The 19,217-nt window shown below is 35.1% G+C and overlaps 1 long non-coding RNA gene across 1 annotated transcript in view; it reads left to right on the top strand.

Moving 5' to 3' along the window:
* The window catches only part of LOC141559517 (uncharacterized), a 169,491-nt gene extending 160,816 nt beyond the window's left edge, over positions 1–8,675 (top strand). The window contains exons 3-4 of the long non-coding RNA XR_012487457.1: positions 4,724–4,784; positions 8,573–8,675. This is a non-coding gene — a long non-coding RNA (uncharacterized LOC141559517). The remainder of the gene's footprint in view (positions 1–4,723; positions 4,785–8,572) is intronic.
* Positions 8,676–19,217: the final 10,542 nt, after the last annotated feature.

Below are 19,217 nucleotides of genomic sequence, written 5' to 3' on the forward strand. Positions count from 1 at the left end.
AGCTATATTTTTGAAGGTATTCTTCCATTTCATTTAAGTTATCGAATTTATCGGCATAAAGTTGAGCAAAGTAGTTCCTAACTATTGTTCTAATTTCCTCTTCATTAGTGGTGAGTTCACCCTTTTCATTTTCAAGACTATCAATTTGCTTTTTCTCTTTCCTTTTTTTAATCAGGTTTACTAAGGGTTTGTCTATTTTGTTGGTTTTTTCATAAAAACAACTCTTAGTTTTATTAATTAATTCAATAGTTTTTTTACTTTCAATTTTATTAATCTCACCTTTTATTTTTTGAATTTCAAGTTTTGTGTTTGTCTGGGGGTTTTTAATTTGTTCCTTTTCTAGCAATTTTAGTTGTAAACCCAATTCGTTGGCCCTCTCTTTCTCTATTTTATGCAGGTAGGCCTGTAGAGATATAAAACTTCCCCTAATTACTGCTTTGGCTGTATCCCACACATTTTGGTATGATGTCTCATTATTGTCATTTTCTTGGGTGAAGTTATTAATTATGTCTATGATTTGCTGTTTTACCCAATCATTCTTTAGTATAAGATTATTTAGTTTCCAATTATTTTTTGGTCTATTTTCCCCTGGCTTTTTATTAAATGTTATTTTGATTGCATTATGGTCTGAAAAGGATGCATTTATTATTTCTGCCTTACTGCATTTGATTTTGAGGTTTTTATGCCCTAGTATATGATCAATTTTTGTATAGGTTCCATGAATTGCTGAGAAGAAAGTATATTCCTTTCTGTCTCCATTTAGCTTTCGCCAAAGATCTATCATATCAAATTTTTCTAGTATTCTATTTACCTCTTTGACTTCTTTCTTATTTATTTTGTGGTTTGATTTATCTAATTCTGAGAGTGCAAGGTTGAGATCTCCCGCTATTATAGTTTTGATATCTATTTCCTCTTGTAGCTCTCTTAATTTCTCTTTTAAGAATTTAGATGCTGCACCACTTGGTGCATACATGTTTAATATTGATACTGCTTCACTATTGATGCTTCCCTTTAGCAGGATATAATGCCCTTCCTTATCTCTTTTAATTAGATCAATTTTTGTTTTTGCTTGATCTGAGATGAGGATGGCTACTCCTGCTTTTTTGGTTTTGCCTGAAGCATAATAGATTCTGCTCCACCCTTTTACTTTTAGTTTGAATGTCTCATCCTGTTTCAGGTGTGTTTCCTGTAAACAACATATAGTAGGATTCTGACTTTTAATCCAGTCTGCTAACTGCTTCCTCTTTATGAGGCAGTTTGCCCCATTCACATTTATGGTTAGAAGGACTAATTCTATATTGCTTGCCATTATATTAACCCCTGCTTATGCTTTTCCCCTTTCCTTCCCTTTTACCCTCCTATCCAGTATTAAACTGGTAAACACCACTTGCTTTTCACAGCCCTCCCTTTTTAGGATCCCTCCCCCACCTTAAAGATCCTCCCCTTATTTTACCCCTTTTCCTCGAAATTACTGTATTCCCTTCCCCTTAGCTTACTCCTTCCCTTTCACTTTTCAATGAAGTGGAAGAAGTTTCACCATAAATCGAATATGTCTATTGATACACGCTATGTTCATCTCCCTCCTTTCTTTCTCTCAGATATAATAGGTTACCTTTGCCTCTTCATGAGATGTAGTACCACCACTTTACACTTTTTTATGATATAATCTCCTTTCCACCTCTAGTTTCTAAGACAAATTGTACATATGTTCTTTACATATTTTTTTGACAGAAGTATAGTTCTCAAGATTTCTTTTTACCTTTTTTAGAAGTCTCTTGAGTTCTGTATTTGAAGATCAAACCTCTTATGTAGGTCTGGTTTTTTCATCAAAAATAGATGGAATTCATTTATTTCGTTAAATGTCCATCTTCTTCCCTGGAAAACGATGCTCATTCTTGCTGGGTAAGTTATTCTTGGCTGCATACCAAGTTCCTTAGCCTTTCGGAATATCATGTTCCAGGCCCTGCGTTCTTTTAATGTGGATGCTGCTAGATCCTGTGTTATCCTTATTGTGGATCCTCCATATCTGAATTGTTTTTTTCAAGCAGCTTCCAATATCTTTTCCTTTGTCTGATGGTTCTTGAACTTGGCCACTATATTTCTTGGCGTTTTGATTTTAGGGTCCCTTTCAGTAGGTGATCGATGAATTTTCTCAATGTCTATTTTACCCTCTGTTTCCAAAACGTCTGGGCAGTTCTCTTTGATAATTTCCTCGAAAATGGTGTCCAAGCTCTTTTTTTCCTCCCATTTTTCAGGGAGTCCGATTATTCTCAAATTGTCTCTCCTGGATCTGTTTTCCAGGTCTGTTGTCTTTCTGGTAAGGTACTTGACAGTCTTTTCAATTGTTTCATTTCTCTGGTTTTGCTTGACTCCCTCTTGGTTTCTCCTTGAGTCATTCATTTCTACTTGTTCCAGTCTAATTTTCAATGATGTATTTTCTTCACTCACTTTTTTTATATCTCTTTGTAATTGTCCAATTGAGTTTTTATCTTCTATGGAATTTTTTTCCATTTTATCCATTTTATTTTTTAGAGAGCTGATTTCTTTTTCCAGCTCTCTAATCCTGTTTTCCTTGGAGTTGTTTATCTTTTCCAGCTCACTAATCCTGTTTTCCTTGGAGTTGTTTACCTTTTCCAGCTCACTAATCTTGTTTCTCAATGATTTGATTTCTTTATCCATTCTGTCTTTGAATGCATGGGATGACTTCTCCAGGCTCTCTTGCCAAGCTTCCCTTTCCTTTTCCCATTTCTCTTCCAGCTCTCTTGTGAGAGCCTTTTTGATTTCCTCTATGAGGTTCTTTTGTATTGAGGAGCAGCTTATATCCCTCCCAGGGGATACATCTGGGGACATTCTGTTCCTAGTCTCCTCAGCATTTGAAGTCTGCTCCCTCTCCACACAGAAGCTGTCAATGGTTAGAGCCCTTTTGAATTTTTTGTTCATTTTGTCAGAGTAGGAATCAAAGAAAACAAACTGACAAGAGAAACAATTGGTCTGTTTTGCGGGGGATAGGGCTGGATGGTATTAATGGGCTTCCTCTACAGACTGGGGGTAGGGCAGCAGAGAGCCACTAACAGAACAGCAATGACTGTACTGAGTCTGCGCTCTGAGGCTCTGAGAACGCACCGAGTCAGTCCAGGTGGGGGTTGGGGGTGGCCGGGCTCTGAGAGACGCTGGCTTTCTGGGGTTTTAATCTTCACCTCTGGTGTTTACACCCTCTCTGCTGCTCCTGGCTTGCTGCCAAGACGGAGTATCCACACTGGGGCAAAAGCCCTTTCGCAGAAACGGCAGAGATCGCACCCCTCCCCCTCCGGTCTGAGCTGTGTGAGCTGCCTGTCTTGCTCTGGCTGTCTGCCCTCAGTCTGCGCCCAGTCTGATTGACCCTCCCCCGAACAAACACAGACCTTTTCTGGCGACTTTCAAGGATGTCTTCTCTTGGTGATAATTTGTGGATTTCTTTCTGGGTCAAGCATTAAGTCAGAGGCTTGTCATGAAGTAAGTTCTGAGAGAAAACGAGGAGCTCAAGCAGCTGTCTGCCTCCACGCCGCCATCTTGGCCGGAAGTCTCCCACTGGTTGGACTTTCGGTCATTATCACTGACTTATTAGTTGAGGTAGAAGATATTAGTCCCTACCCTTGCCTCCCACCCTGTGCTATTTTCAGGCTTTTTCTATGAAAGCTACTCAGTAGTCTCTCTTCCTTTGGGGTTTACTCAATTTATATCTACAACAAAATCAAATTCTAGTAGATGTTATCTGCTAGATAACAAGGTGGCATGTGGCCAGAGCGCCAGATCAGGAGTCAGGAAGATTCATCTCTGTGACTTCAAATTTAGCCTCAGATATTTACTAGCTGTGCAACCACAGACAAGTCAACTAACCCTGTTTGCCTGTATCCTCATCTGTAACCTGAGCTGGAGAAGTAAATGGCAAAGCATTCATGAAGAATTAGATACAACTGAAAATGGCTGAAAAAACATCTAGGACAAACTCTTTTCCTTGATATATTATTTTTCCTCTACATTTTCAAGACACTACTTTCTTCTAGTTCTCCAACATATCTGATTGTTATTTCAGTCTCTTTTGCCTGTTAATCATTGGTTGATCAACAGTGTTCTCTTTGGGTTTCTCTTCTTTTCTTCCTTTATAATATTTCACTTAATGATCTTACTAGCTCCTAGTCATCAGCTCTGTGCAGATGATTGTCACTTTGATTTGTCCACATCTAAATAATTTGTCAATCTCCTGAACTCTCCACTCTAGCCTCTCAGTTATCAAAATTGATCTCCCTAAAATTAGGTCTGTTCAAATCACTCCTCACCCCTTCACCCCTCAATATACATATATTCAATAAACTCTAAATAGATGGATATCTATTATCAAATTATTTTTATCAGTGTTGTTGAAATATGGCTGAGCAAAATAATTTCTAATTATTAAAAAAGTTCCTCTTAATTTTTTTTTATCTTTGTTGTGAATTTTTCTTTTTCCTTTTGATTATGGCATCTTGCTTTTCCCATTAAAAAAATCTAATCATCCGATTTGATTAGTTTTAAATTAGCTTCTTGCTTTTTAAAAATCATCAGTTCTATAATTTTTGTCTTATTTTAAATCTCACTTTCAGAATTTTTGGTTTTGTATTTAGTTGATTTTTTTATTTGCTGCTTTTCTGTTCTTTGTTGTTGTTGTTATGTATCTAACATATTGAACTTTTCTTCCCCCTTATAGATAAAAATGTTGAGAAGCATAGATTTCCTTCTAAGGACTGCCTCCAGCCCAAATGGTTTTGGTAAGTTGTATCATTGTTTAAAATGAAATGATCTCTAGGTTTTATGATTTATTCTTTGACCTATTTTAGGATTGTATCATTAACTAAAGTTTGAATACTTTTCATCAGATGCAATTTATTGATTATAATTTTAATTGTGTTGTCATTAAAGAATATGTTTATATGTTTTCACTTGTTTATGAAGTTTTTATGTAGTAAGACATAGCAAATTTTTTAAAAGATGCCATACATAGCTAAAAATGTATATTCTTTTGATTCATAATTATCAAAATCCATCATATTTGATTTTTCTCTAAAATTTTATTCAGATCCTTATAGACTTGCTTATTTATATTTTAAAATAATTTTATTGATATTTTCTTTTTTAATTATCACCATAATATTCTATGTTCTTTTCCTCTTCCCAAGAGTCATCTCAAATGACAGATAGTACTTTTTAGAAAAAGGAAAAAAATCAGTACAATTGAAAAAGTCTGAAAATATGTACAATGAGTAACACCTATGGGCTTATCATTTTCACAAGTGGGATGGGTTAGGGATATTTTTTTCATATATCTACATTCAAGTACTATTTGAATTGTATAATTTTTATCATATTTACTTTTTTATGTCAAGTAAATTTCCCCCTTTCTTTTCTCCCCTTTACCTAGTCCTATTCATTAGTTTTTGAGCCCCTTTCTAAAAGGGATTTCTCTCACTTCATTTATTCATCTTTTTCTGTTTACTTTATACCCTTGTTTTCTTATTCATTACCCCTATAATGACCTGGTCTACAGTTTTCTCTGCATTTTTATGCAAGGAACCCCAAATCCCAATTAAAGAATTCCAAAGAATCTATTTTTCCCCTCTAGATACTTTCTGCCAGTCTTGTAGGGCTCATGGACTCCCCTTTTCCATTGTACTTCATTCTCAGAATTACACCAATTATTGTAGGTATTAGAAATGACATTGCCCCATAATATGGCTCTTTCTCCTCTTGCCCCTCTCCATCAACTATTCCTCTCTTGTTGACTTTTTTTCCTTCTGAACTTATCTGGAAATCTTCACCCACTCCTCTAGATACCAGTTGCCTCACAAGGGTTCTGTGGTCTTCCCTGGCGGGACAAGTAGACTTTCCAGGCACCCATTCCCTTAGGCTTCATCCTGCATAAAGTCCTCATCACTCTTCATTTAAAGGAGCAGTCAGCAAAAGCTCTCCACTTCCAATGCAAGCCTCATCTTTCCCATCTCTAAGAGGTGTATAAATTTACTTGTTTTTCAGGGAATCCACTACTAGGCCTATGTGTTCTCCTTCTGTTGAATGCTATTTTTCTTCATATTTTTCTATAGGAGCTCTAATTTCATTTTTATTACTTGTTTCATTTGTTTTAACTACTATTATAGTACTTTTGATTAAGTCATTGTTTTCTCTAAGGTTCTACTTCAATTTCTTGTGGAATTAGTCTCTTTTTTTCTGGGTTTTTGTTCACTCATAATGTTTCATTACTGTATTCAGAATTTTTTTCTATTTTCTGATATTTTTATCTCATTTCTGAGATTGGATCTTTCTTCCAGGTCCAGGCTTTATCATCTCTTCGATAATTTGTGTGGATCTTATTTGGTCTGGATTCCTCTCTATCCTGGATGACACTATCAGGAGTACTAGTTAGGATGATTGCTTCTAGCTTCCATCCTTTTCCACAATCCCTTTTATATTTTCCTTCTTGATTGCTCTGTGTTAGTGTTGATCTCAGCTGCCCTTCTATTTTATTCTTCTTTCATAATTTCCGGCTGGGAATAGACTCTATCTTTCTCTGTGGTCTTGATAGGCTCTAACTGGGTGTTAAAAATTGTTCTGGTCTCAGACCTCCTAAAAGTGCTCCTATTTTATATTTGTTTTTTGCCTTTATTTGTATATCCAGTGCTTAGCACAGTGCCTGGAACATAGTTGCTTGTTGATTGATCATAAAACTTCCTGGGTCGTTCTCTTTACTCCCTCTTAATGTCTTAGGCTATCTAATGTATGGCCCTTTCTCCAGAAGAGTGCCTTATTGGAGACTGATTTTCTCACACTGTGAATCCAAAGACCTTACCAGTTTCAGACCCATGAGGTGCTAGTACTGACCTCACATCGTGCATCTCTACTTGTTCCTACTTTTGTTTTTCTTTGCACTTTGAATTTGCACAGCCTTCAGACCCTCTTTACTAGAAGCTGGGAAACCTTTCAATACCCTTGGCATATTCTCATTCAAAGGACTTGCGGGTGTGGAACCCCATTTACAACAATATCTGTTACTTTCACCTTCTCAGGTACATACTCAGGTATAGGGTGCTCAATGCACTCTAGGTTTCTAGCTCTCTTCTTGTGCTGTCATGTACTGAAAGGAAGAACTCAATGATGCTTTTCTTGGCCTTCTTGATTACTGATTCAGTTAGTTCCCTTTTAGATATTTTTTGTAGTGTTTATGGAAGAGCTGAATTCTTCTAGGACTGTGAAGACCGAGTTAGTACCCTGGATACCTTAGAATCAGCCAGAGTCAGGATAAGCAAAAGTCCTTGGTCTTTATTCTTGGTCTTTTGGGATAGCAGTCAGGGGAATGGACACAGCAATCTCCACACCTTCTTTCTCTCTCTCCACTGCCAAAAAGTAACTCTCACTTGTCTTACTCCAGCCTCTAACGCCTCTTACAATTCTCTGTATACACCAACAGATCAAGTCAGCACAGAATAGTGTCTCCAAGCATATGCTAACAGAGTATTGGCCAATCAGTAATTAGCTTTAAGTGCTCGGTTATCCAACCTCAGTGCATCAACTCAGTTTCAGCCCAATACATAGGACCTTTCATATTACCATCATAACTAGAAGTCCTGACAGCAAGTCTTTTAAAAGGTTTTTTTCTTTTTAATAAGAAACAAGAGTAACATAAAGTCAAATAATTCTCCCTTATTTTACACATATTATGAATTATTAAAAAATGTGAATAGTATTTAAAAATATATCAAAAGAAGAACATCTACCCATTGATCTGCTTCCAATGAAGATAATTAAAGGCTGCTACCAAGCATCTATCAAATTCTCAAATATTTCCCAGGAATAGAGAATTTAAGGAATGCCATCAAAAGTTTACTTAAAAGCTTTAATGAAGACTGAAAAATCCCAAGTTATAAGGGAAACAGTGAAGAATAAAATAGGAGTTAATAGATATTGAGTATAGTCTGTTGATAATGTTTCAAAAGAGGAAAAACAAATTAGATATGAAGGAAACAAGCTGAATGTTTTCCTTCCTAACCAAAAGACCTAGTCAGAACAAACTTTACCTACCTATGGAATTCTTGTTACACTGAGTATTTTGCCTTTTGTTTTTGTTATTTCTTCATCTCTCACCTATTTTCCTGCTTACAAAATAATGGAACATGGTAGTTTGGCAGCAAAAACAAAAGTATCTGACTGTTAAGACATATTATTCAAATGATATATACAGCCATGGCTAATGAGAAACCTGATACTATGCCAGAAAGAGGCCTGGAGACCTGGTAACAATTGTGGGTAGCAGATCAGGCTTGCAAAACAATTTGCTAGAAAATGACTTTTTACCTAACATTTTGCATTATCGGGAAACATTCATACCTCTGAACAGAGAAAAAACATTTCTTTCTAACCACGTCTGCACCTCTTATGGTTGAATTGTCATTTTTAGTAGCTGGGTCTATATTTCTCTTTTGCTTGGTTGTATCATGGATCATGCCAACCCAGTTTCTTTTAAATGCTCTGGCAACAGTGACATAGAAATGGTTCTTCTCTTCTACAGATCTTGGGATTTTAGAGTGGAGGAGGTCTGTGGAGGGGCCACACTGGAGCAGGGCTCTATATCACAAATTCACCAGAACAGTCCCTACCAGAAGCAAGATCAAACACCAGAAAGATGAGAAAAGTCCAGAGGCGATGCATGATGGGAAACGATGAAAGACTTCAATTCAAATAGCTTGGCCAAATAGTGACTAAGGAGAAATAATAATCATCTGCAAGTATTTGAAAAGAACATGGATCAAGGAAGGACAGGAATTTCTTAATAGTTGTCCAAAAGGGTATCACTAGAAGAAATAGGATGAAGTTTAGCAAAGAAAAAATATAGGCAGAACATGAAATGACCATGTAATAGGATCTGTCGGTCTGTGGAGTAGTTATTCATAGGAAGTGGTGGAAACCCCATCACTTGAATGATTTTCATCTGAACTGGAAAAATCACTGTAGTAGAGGACTATTTGATACTGGACAAGGAGGGACTTGATGATCAAATGCATCTTTCCATCTTTAATTCATATGATTCTGGGAAGGAGAGTAGAACAAGAGAACAATCTAATTAAAAAAAAAAAACAACAATCAAACACAAGACAAAAAAGAAAACAAATGGAACTGCATAAGAGCCGTGATCATGCACAAACTCAAGGAAGAAAAACAACAAAAATAGGCCAAAAGCATAGAAAGTTACTCAAGAAGTCTGAAGGATTCTATAGGGACTTAGGAAAAGACTCCAGAAAGAACACTATCAAGGGGAGATGGTCTATATATACACCCTAAAGGTTTCCTTCTGTTTTTCAACATGATGTTTTGCAAGCTTTATTTCCTAAATCCAGAGAGCAATATGCTTGCTATTATCACTTCCAATATTATTTTTAATTTTGCTGGATGATTGGAAAGTCAATGTAATATTCCTATGATATCAATTGAAGTTTTTTTCTAGTTCTCTAGAAAAATTAGATATGATTGAAGGATGTAAGTTAGAGGTATCAAACAGGCAGATTATGAGTTGCACTAAGGCTGTCATACTCCTGAGAATAAAGAATCAGTTTAAAATATAATTGGGAAATATTTAACAAAACAAATAAAAATATAATAAAAAGTAGATGATTTGTGGCTCTCTATCTAAATCAATATGTGGCTAGATCCAGGTTAAGAGCCTCTGTTTATGTCTGGATTTGATACCACTGATGTAAAAATTTTGTCCTTCAATACAACTTTGCCTATTACAGAGATCTGAGTGTCAGGGACACCAGAGTTTCTAGATCACCCCTTATAGAACCATTTTAATCTGTAAGAGAACTGGCTTGAGGTATGTCTGATATCACATTGAGAAGACTAGACATCTAATAGAAGGCTAACCACAAAATATTTAACCAGCTGCCTAAGTTGAAAGGGAGAGTAAGTATCCAATAAAAACAAAACAAGTTAGATACTACCATATTCGTGTTGAATATGAATATGAGTGTGACATAGTGGATAGAAAACTTGCCTCAAACTCAAGAAGATCTGGGTTTAGGTCCTACCTGGCTATGTGACCCCATGCAGATCATTTAATTTCTCAGTATCCTTGGCAATTCTCTAAGGCATAAGTTACAAAGAAGATGGTGACCTACTTTTACAGAGAGTTTACTCAATCAGGGTTCTATTAATCAAAAATCACCTGTCTAGGTCCTTGCTATCTTCACACCATGTTGCTTCTAGTCTGACAGTCAGTTTTACCTCTTTCCTCTCAAACTCTATTAGAGCCTTGAATTCTGGGATGATGGGCTCAGATAGAAAAGTTTTTACTTTATCTTGCCTAGAACTGGGTCTCCATACTACTTGCTTAACATTTTCACAGTATATCATCTCTCTCCCTTATCTTTTCCATTTACTTGGTGAAGTCCTTTTTCCTTAGAAACCTTGAACTTGAGCTCAGACTATGATATGTTTGCTTTCATTGCTTTTTGGGGAGACAGAAGAGAAGGCAATTGGGGTAAAATAACTTGTCCAGAATCACACAGCTAGTAATTTAAATTTGGGTCCTCCTGACTCCAGGGCCAATGATCTATCCACTATGCCACCTAGTTGCTCCAATTGCTTATATTTCTAATTACAGAGCAGAGCAGAGAACAGGCACGATGAATGTTTAATAAATTATCTATCTACCTATCATTTGTCCATCTATCCAAAATGTATATTCTAACTGAATAATATTAAGAATTACAATAATAAGATAGAAGTAGCTCTCTGCTGGTTAAATTATGTCTGGAACTGTCCTACTGATCTAAGTAAGAATACCCAGGTTACTTATACCTTAGGAATCTAATACTTAACTTGCAACAAGAAAATGGTATTTACACACATATATTGTATCTAGGTTATATTGTAACATATGCAAAATGTATGGGATTGCCTGTCATCGGAGGGAGGGAGTAGAGGGAGGGAGGGGATAATTTGGAAAAATGAATACAAGGGATAATGTTATAAAAAAATTACTCATACATATATACTGTCAAAAATTATAAATAAATAAAATTTTTTAAAAAGTGCTTCCACAATACATGTATATGAACATATACATAAATAAAACATATAACACCTAAACATATGTGTATATATATATATATATATATATGTGTGTGTGTGTGTGTGTGTGTGTGTGTGTGTGTGTGTGTATGTGTGTGTGTACACATATATACACCATTAGCAAAACTGTGAATTGATCCAACTTTTGGAAAACAGTTTGGAAATATGCTAGATTAGTATCTAAGCTTCATACTCTTAGATCTAGTGATTTCATGACTCAGCAGATGTCAGACTATATATATATATATATATATATATATACAAAAGTTTATATGCATAAATATCTAAAATTCTTTTACAATTTATATATATATATATACACAAAATTTCATATATACATATTTATGTACACATATATAAGGTTCATACTATGTACATTTGCATAAAGTTCATATTTATACATATATTAAGTTCATATAGATGTACACAAAAGTTCACATATATGTGTATCTATATAAGTTCATGTATATGTATTCAAAAGTTCACATATATGTATAGACACAGAAAAATTCACTGAGAAGGATAAGAATAACAAACAGAAGCTGAATCACAGGTGCTAAAACAAAGACAGGAACACCAGAGTGCGTGGGAAGCAGCAATTCAGACTCACAGACTGGAGGAAGGTTGGCCAGAGATGGATAGTCAATAGAAAAGACAAAAGCCAAAGCTTGCTTTTTCTCCCCTTTTGGACAGCAGTCCTAGACTGAGGAAAAGGGTCTTTATTGCCTAAAATATCTCTTTCATTTTTGAAGATCTTGAACATAAACACACAAAGAAACTTGAAGTTAAATAAATCTTCTTTGGTCTATTTAATCATCTTTCTTTCTTTTTTTTTCCTGGCATCATTCTCAAGTGTATGACTGAAACTTCTGCATCTATGTGCCACTTAAATATAAAAGGTGGCTTGTTCTTAAAGAAATGCTATTTAGCTAAATTCATGTATACACATCTATATATACATACACAGAAGTCCATATAGTTACACATGCATAAAATTGATATACATACACACAAAATTAACACATAGACATTAATGTATACACACAAAAATTCACATATACACATATAAAAGTTTATTTATTTGTATTAATAAACTAATATTCATTAATCTCTGTGTGTATACATACATAGACCCACTTTCTGTTTTTGACATCTTTGGGGTATCTGGTTAGTAGTAAGATCACTAAGGGTATGAAGTTTGGTTATTTTTCTAGCATATTTCCAAATTGTTTTCCAAAAGAGTTGGGTCAATTCAGTTTCCCCAATAATGTATTATTAATGTACTAATCTGAAGCTACATCTTCATGACAAAACTCTATAATCATAAACTATCATTATGTTCTATAGAGTTTTCCAACGACAGTCTCTGTTTTTCTTTTTCCTTTCTAAATGGTATTTAATCATATTCCAGGTGTGCTACCCCAGCTTGCCATGATGAAGAGACTAGACCAACTCACATATTTCCTCATAAACCATGACGGTTGAGTCCTTGTAGTTATTAATTTCTTCTCTGATTCTAGAAAGCTAAACTTTCAAAGACTCTTTGGTAGCAGAGGAACATGCAATCTGATGGACTCTTGAATGTGTGATGAAGCAGACCCTTTGAATAAATTTGATCTTCTTGGAAATGTTTCATTTTAAGAATACAAAAGGGTTGTGTTACTGCAGCTGTCTCTAATGTAACTCACAAAATGTTTCCAAAAGTCCAAGACAGGATTACTCACTTGTTTCTTCCTGAGAAACTCCCTCCCACTCTTCTAAGTGAAGGAAGAATGTCATAATATTTAGAGTAATAGAATAAGTTGGTGAACTATTAGCTAGGCCAGTCCAATAATGGAACTTTTTGTTAAAATTGTGCTCTTTAATGCATACCTAGGGATCATACCTGAGCAGGTTTGACTCCATCAAGGAGCCCTGTATTTGTCTATAAAGTGTATAATCTTATTAGGCGGAGTTTCTTTTAACCTATGTAATCTGTTAATTTAACCACTAACAAAGACCTACTGGGCTACTGCCAACAACAAATTATCTAGCAAATAAAACAATTCCACAAAGATTTAGCATAGTAAGATGCAATAATTTAATGCAATGATCCACTTATTAAGTCCCTACAGTGTAGGAGAGGCAATATCTAAGGCTCCCTGCTCTCATGAAGGTAATATACATGAATAATAATAGCTGAAATTTAGACATGACAAATTCCTACAACATATACCCTTAGAGAGCTGCCCAGGTATACTGAGAAGTAAAAAGACTTGCCCACCATGCACTTTGCTGATGAAATGATGCTTTTTTTTTTTTTTTTTAAATGTCAGTCTCTGTGTGGTGGGATACCTTCCTAAATTACTGCCTGTCTTTCACCTTCAAATCCTAATTTGCTTTTGCTTGTAATGTGTTCCAATAGAAAATGGAACTTATTAAAAGGTCACCCATTAAACATCATAAGAGATACAGGATTTTGTGTAGTTCAAATGAAATTTATAAAATAAATTACTTTGTAATACTTCAAAGGAAATAATAATTATATGTAACTCTCTGTGTGTGTGTGTGTGTGTGTGTGTGTGTGTATTTTGTTGCTTATAAACAAACAGTAAATAGCTCCCTGGAGATTAGTTTTACATGAGGTATGGAAAATAGATTGCATGAGACATGATCTTCCCACAGTACTTTCATATGTTAGGAGAAACCTTAATGAATTACAGCTGGATGTCTTGTGAGCAGCTTGTCATCTTTGCTTCAGACTTCTCTCCTGGATTCATTAGTACCAGAAAACACTTGACAGAATACAGAAGCTTGAACTTTTTCTAGATGTAAGGTTGCTTTGTGATAGGTCAGCATCCCTATTTCTGAATGAAAATATCATGTGGTTCTGGAGACAATTGAACCAGCTCAATACCAAGGTCGATACCTCACCCTTTTCTAAAAAATACAGATTCATAAAATTCATGAATTGGAAAATTACTTAAAGAAAAGGTCAAGTTCAATTTGAATGTCCTTTGAGTTACTCTTTACTATTCAGAGTGTTCCTTAATATTTTACACAAATTCAGAAAAAGTTTGAGAGGGAAAATATGTGAAGTTTGTTGTTGTATTTGGTAACCTAAAGTAGTAATAATTAGCCAGAAGGTATTTTCTCATCATTTGACACATAAAATGATTGATCTCAATTCAACATTTCATAACTCCCACTATGTGCTTTGTATAAATCCTTCAATATCTCATCAATTATTCAGCAATCGTTTATTAAGTATATGTACTAGATGCTAAATTAATCATTGAATATACAAAGAAAGGCATGATACCTGTCTCCAGGATGCTAATATTGTAATGTGGAAATATTTATACAATTATCTTGCTGCACAAGAAAAATCAGATCAAAAAGGGAAAAAAATGATAAAGAAAAACAAACAAAATGCAAGCAAACTTGCAAAAATAAAACCAAAAAGAGTGAGACTGCTATGTTGTGATCCACACTCAGTATCCAGTCTTCTCTCTGGGTGTAGATGGCTCTCTTCATCACAAGATCATTGGAACTGGCCTAGATCTTCTTATTATTGGAAAGAGCCACATCCATTAGAATTGATCATTGTATAATCTTGTTGTTGCCATGTATAATGATCTCCTGATTCTGTTTCACTCAGCATCAGTTCATGTAAGTCTCTCCAGGCAACTCTAAAATCATCCTGCTGATTATTTCTTACAGAACAATAATATTTCATACTATCCATATACCATAACTTATTCAGCCATTCTTCAACTGATGGGCATCTATTCAGTTTCTAGTTTCTTGCCACTACAAAGAGGGCTGCCACAAACATTTTTGCACATGTGGGTCCCTTTCCCTCTATTAAGATCTCTTTGGGACATAAGCCCAATAGTAGCACTGCTGGATCAAAGGGTATGCACATTTTGATAACTTTTTGAGCATAGTTCCAAATTGCTCTCCAGAATGGCTGAATCCATTCACAATTTCACCAATAATGTAATAGTGTCCTAGTTTTCTTACATCCCTTCCAATATTCATTATCTTTTACCGTCATTTAAATCAATTTGAAAGGTGTATAGTCTTAATTTGAATTTCACCGATCAATAGCGATTTAGAACACCTTTTCATATAACAAAATGGTTTCAGTTTCTCCATCTGAAAATTGTCTGTTCATAACCTTTGACCACTTAGCAGTTGGAGAATGGTGATTTCTTAGACATCTGAGTCAATTCTCTATACATTTTAGAATGAAGCCTTTATCAGAACCCTTAAATGTAAAAAAAAAAAAAAATCCCAGTTTATTGCTTCCCTTCTAATCTTGTCTGCATTAGTTTTGTTTGTACAAAAACTTTTTAATTTAATATAATCAAAATTATCTATTTTTGTGTTCAGTAATGTACTTCATCTCTTCTTTGGCCACAATTCCCTTCCTTCTCTACAGATCTGAGAGGTAAACTATCCTATGTTCTTCTAATTTGCTTGGTCCTTACTTTCAAAGAGCTAACATTCTAAATCTAATCTTAAACCTAGATGAAACCTAAAAGGGAGCTAAAAATGATGTAAAGCATAACTGGCCATCTTTGAGGATAAGGAGAAGCAGAAAAAAAATCAATAGATTGAATAGAGATGGGAAGTTGTTTGATTACTTGATGAATATTCAAGTTCTAGTTGTTCTTTCCAAACTAGAAAATCTTTGAAAGTGAATCCAGCTGTAACCTGATTCTTCTGTCCATGATTGTTACCTGACAAGAACTCCACTCTTTCAGGAGCATATTAGAAATATTGAGTGATCTCTATAATACATCTTCTTGTTTACGATAGAAAATCAAATTTTATTAAATTTATTATTTGCCCATTTTATTAATTGTTTGCTAGCCATAATTAACAAAATGATTACTCAAAATTATCTCTTAAGCTTTTTATATATCACATCTGTAAAATGGGGATAGTACCTAACTTCCAGATTTATTATTAGAATCAAATGAGAGAATTGTAAAGAGCTTACTACAGGGCTTGGCACATAAGTGCTATGGTTATTGTTGTATTATGTTAAATTAAGTTATATTATATTATAGCAATAAAACCCAGACCTTTGAAGTATGTATTGAGTCTAGGGGATACAATATGGAAAAAAATAATGCAATCCCTTTTCTTTCAAGAGCTAACTTGAAGGGAAAACTGAATCAACACACTGTTGGCAACAGTGGAGCAGAATAAGAGATTTAGCATTCAGTACTGCATTATCATCTTGATTAGAACACTCACAGATATCAAAATTGGGTTGTTGAAAATTATGGGGAAATTCAGAAGCTGCTAAATGAAAAACAAGAACTCCCCAGGATTTGCCAGCAGGATAGTTCATCCAATCTCTAAGAATGCAACATATAACTTCATCAAAAGTAAAGTTCAAGCAAAGCTTAAAAAGATGGAGGATTCTTGGCTCAATAATGCTGATAGTAAAAATCCAAAGTGCTTTTATGATTTTCTGAAGGGTTTTTTTTTTATAAGCCAAAGACCTATAGTGCATCTTCCTACTCAGTACTATTGGAACCACATTGATTAGTGATAAGAACATGATCCTGGAGAACTGGGTTAAACACTTCTGTAGTGTTCTCAACAGATCATCATTAATCAGTGCTGAAGCCACTGAACATATACTTCTAGCTGAAGTCAATCCATTTCTAGCTGAATTTCCAAATAAAGAAGAGGTTTTAAATGATCGTAGGCTCCTTTTGTGTGGCAATGTGCCTGCTGCTGATTCTATTTTAGCTGAGATTTGCAAGGCAAGGTATATACAATGCTCATACAAAAGCTGATTTGATGATGGCATGCATAGGTTCTGGATACTGAATAATGCTCTCATGTTTTGTCAGTGATCAATGGAGTAAAGCAGGGCTGTGTACTTACTCCCATGCTTTATAGCATGATATTTTCAGCAAATGTTGTGAAACACCTTCAGTGAGGATGAAAATAATATCAAGATCAGCTACTACACTGACTGGTACATGGTTTTTTGTTTTTGTTTTTGTTTTTCACAAATAATTGCTCACTCAGTGCAGCCTCAAATGAGATGTCACAAAGTCTAGATTGATTCTCTGCTGCTTGTGCTAATTTTGGTCTAACAAGACCAAGAAAAATAGAGGTTTTATACCAGCCAGCACCACATCATCAATATGTAGAGACATCAACTAGAATGGAAAATTTTTGAATACTACAGATAGGTTCACTTACCTTGGCTGTATACTTTCACATAGACAATGAGGTTCACACACACACACACACACACACACACACACACACACACACACACACACACACACACAATGCCAGAGCTAACTTAATGTTTTGGAAGCTCTGAAGGATACTGTGGAAGAGAAGAGATATTAGACAATCTACCAAACTAAAGGTTTACAGAATCATTGTACTGATCTCATTGTTGTATGCTTGTGAAATCTGGACAGTTATAGCAGGGCCATGGCAGAAAATTGCATTACTTCTATTTGAATTGTCTTAGGAAGATTTTAAAGATCACCTGGAAAGATAAGGTATCATGCACTGAAGTCCTTTCTCAAGGTGAACTGCCAAGCAATCAAACTTTAATGTGGATAGCATAGCTCCAGTGGGCCAGCCATGTATTTCTTCTTTTATTCAGTTCTTATAGTGTCCTTAGCATTTTATGACAATTCTTTTATTTCTATCAATGGCCTCAAAATTTTAAAACCTTTTCTTTTTCCAATTAGGTAATTAGGTTAAAATAGGCACATGAAAGCTAAAAGGATGTTAGAGATAATTTAATCTAATTTCTTCCTTTTTAGAGATGGAGACAATAAGGCCTAGAGAAGTAACATCCCATACCTTTACCCAGGGGCCATCATAAACCTTGCTCTTTGCTCTCTATTAAACTATTCATTGTCCACACAATGTTTATATTTCTTTTAAAAAAAGATTTTTACCAGAAATAAGGAAATTTCTGAAATCGTTAAGATGAAATGTAATTGGTAATAAATAATATTTTATAGTTTAATAAATACTGGCTGACTAACTAACTGGTTTTTTATTTTAATAAAGCTTTCAGATATAATAAAGAGAGGGAGTGACCCTATGATTTCACTATTATGGGAATGTCCTGGTGAAGAATTTCCTTCTATCAGTACATTTTAGCAACTTCTCTGCAACTCTAATGTCTTAAGAAATTGTCTAGAACAGCTAAATAGTTTGCCTAGGGTTATATAGTCAGTCCATATCAGAGGCAGGCCTTGGACCCAGGTCTACCCTGATTTCTAGGCTGGTTCCTCTATACCATATTAGGTAGAAAACACAGTGAGGCAGGTAAGAGATGCAGGCTAGAGTCTGGAAACCCTTAGTTCAAATTGGACCTTAGGAGAGAGGAGAAGAAGAGAGAGAGAAGAGAAGAAAAAAATGAGAGGAGAGGACAGAAGAGGAGAAGACAGCAGGAAAGAGGAGAGGAGAAGAAAGGGAAGATAGGGAAAGAGAAGAGGAGAGGAGAGGAAAAAAAAGAGAAAGATACTCCTAGTAAGCATTTCAATTGATTTAGCAAGGGAATGACTTAAATTACTTTAGTGATTATGTCCTCATTATTGATAAGTTAAATATTAAGGCAAAATATCCACAACAATTAAATAAATCTCTCTAAAGCTATTTTTTCCCTTGTATTTCACTATAACCAAGAGAAAGGAATCTGCACTGATTACCAGGTGAGCTCCATATTCAATCAGTGGAATTAACATCAAAGTGTAGCACATGGGAACTCAACTGTCATCTTCATTTTGAAGATATGTAAATCAAATTTCAGCTGCTGAGGGAAAGAAAGAAGAAAAAAAAATCACATAGGGTTGAACCAAAGTTTCACCAAAACACACGCAAAGTAATTTACTCTTATTCTTTCAGCGTCTCCATGGGTTGACAGCTCCTGGTTTATTTAGATTTGAGGTTTAGTTTTTGTGAAAGCGCCCACTGGCCCTCAGGCACAGGATGCCTAAAACTTGAAATGGATCCTATTGGTGTGTTGTCGTGATTTTAAAAAATTACCCTTCATGTTCACAGTGCTGTCAATCTCTCCGCCAGCTTTAGAGAAAGCC

This window comes from Sminthopsis crassicaudata, chromosome 3 (genome assembly GCF_048593235.1).
Source record: "Sminthopsis crassicaudata isolate SCR6 chromosome 3, ASM4859323v1, whole genome shotgun sequence".
NCBI lineage: Eukaryota > Metazoa > Chordata > Mammalia > Dasyuromorphia > Dasyuridae > Sminthopsis > Sminthopsis crassicaudata.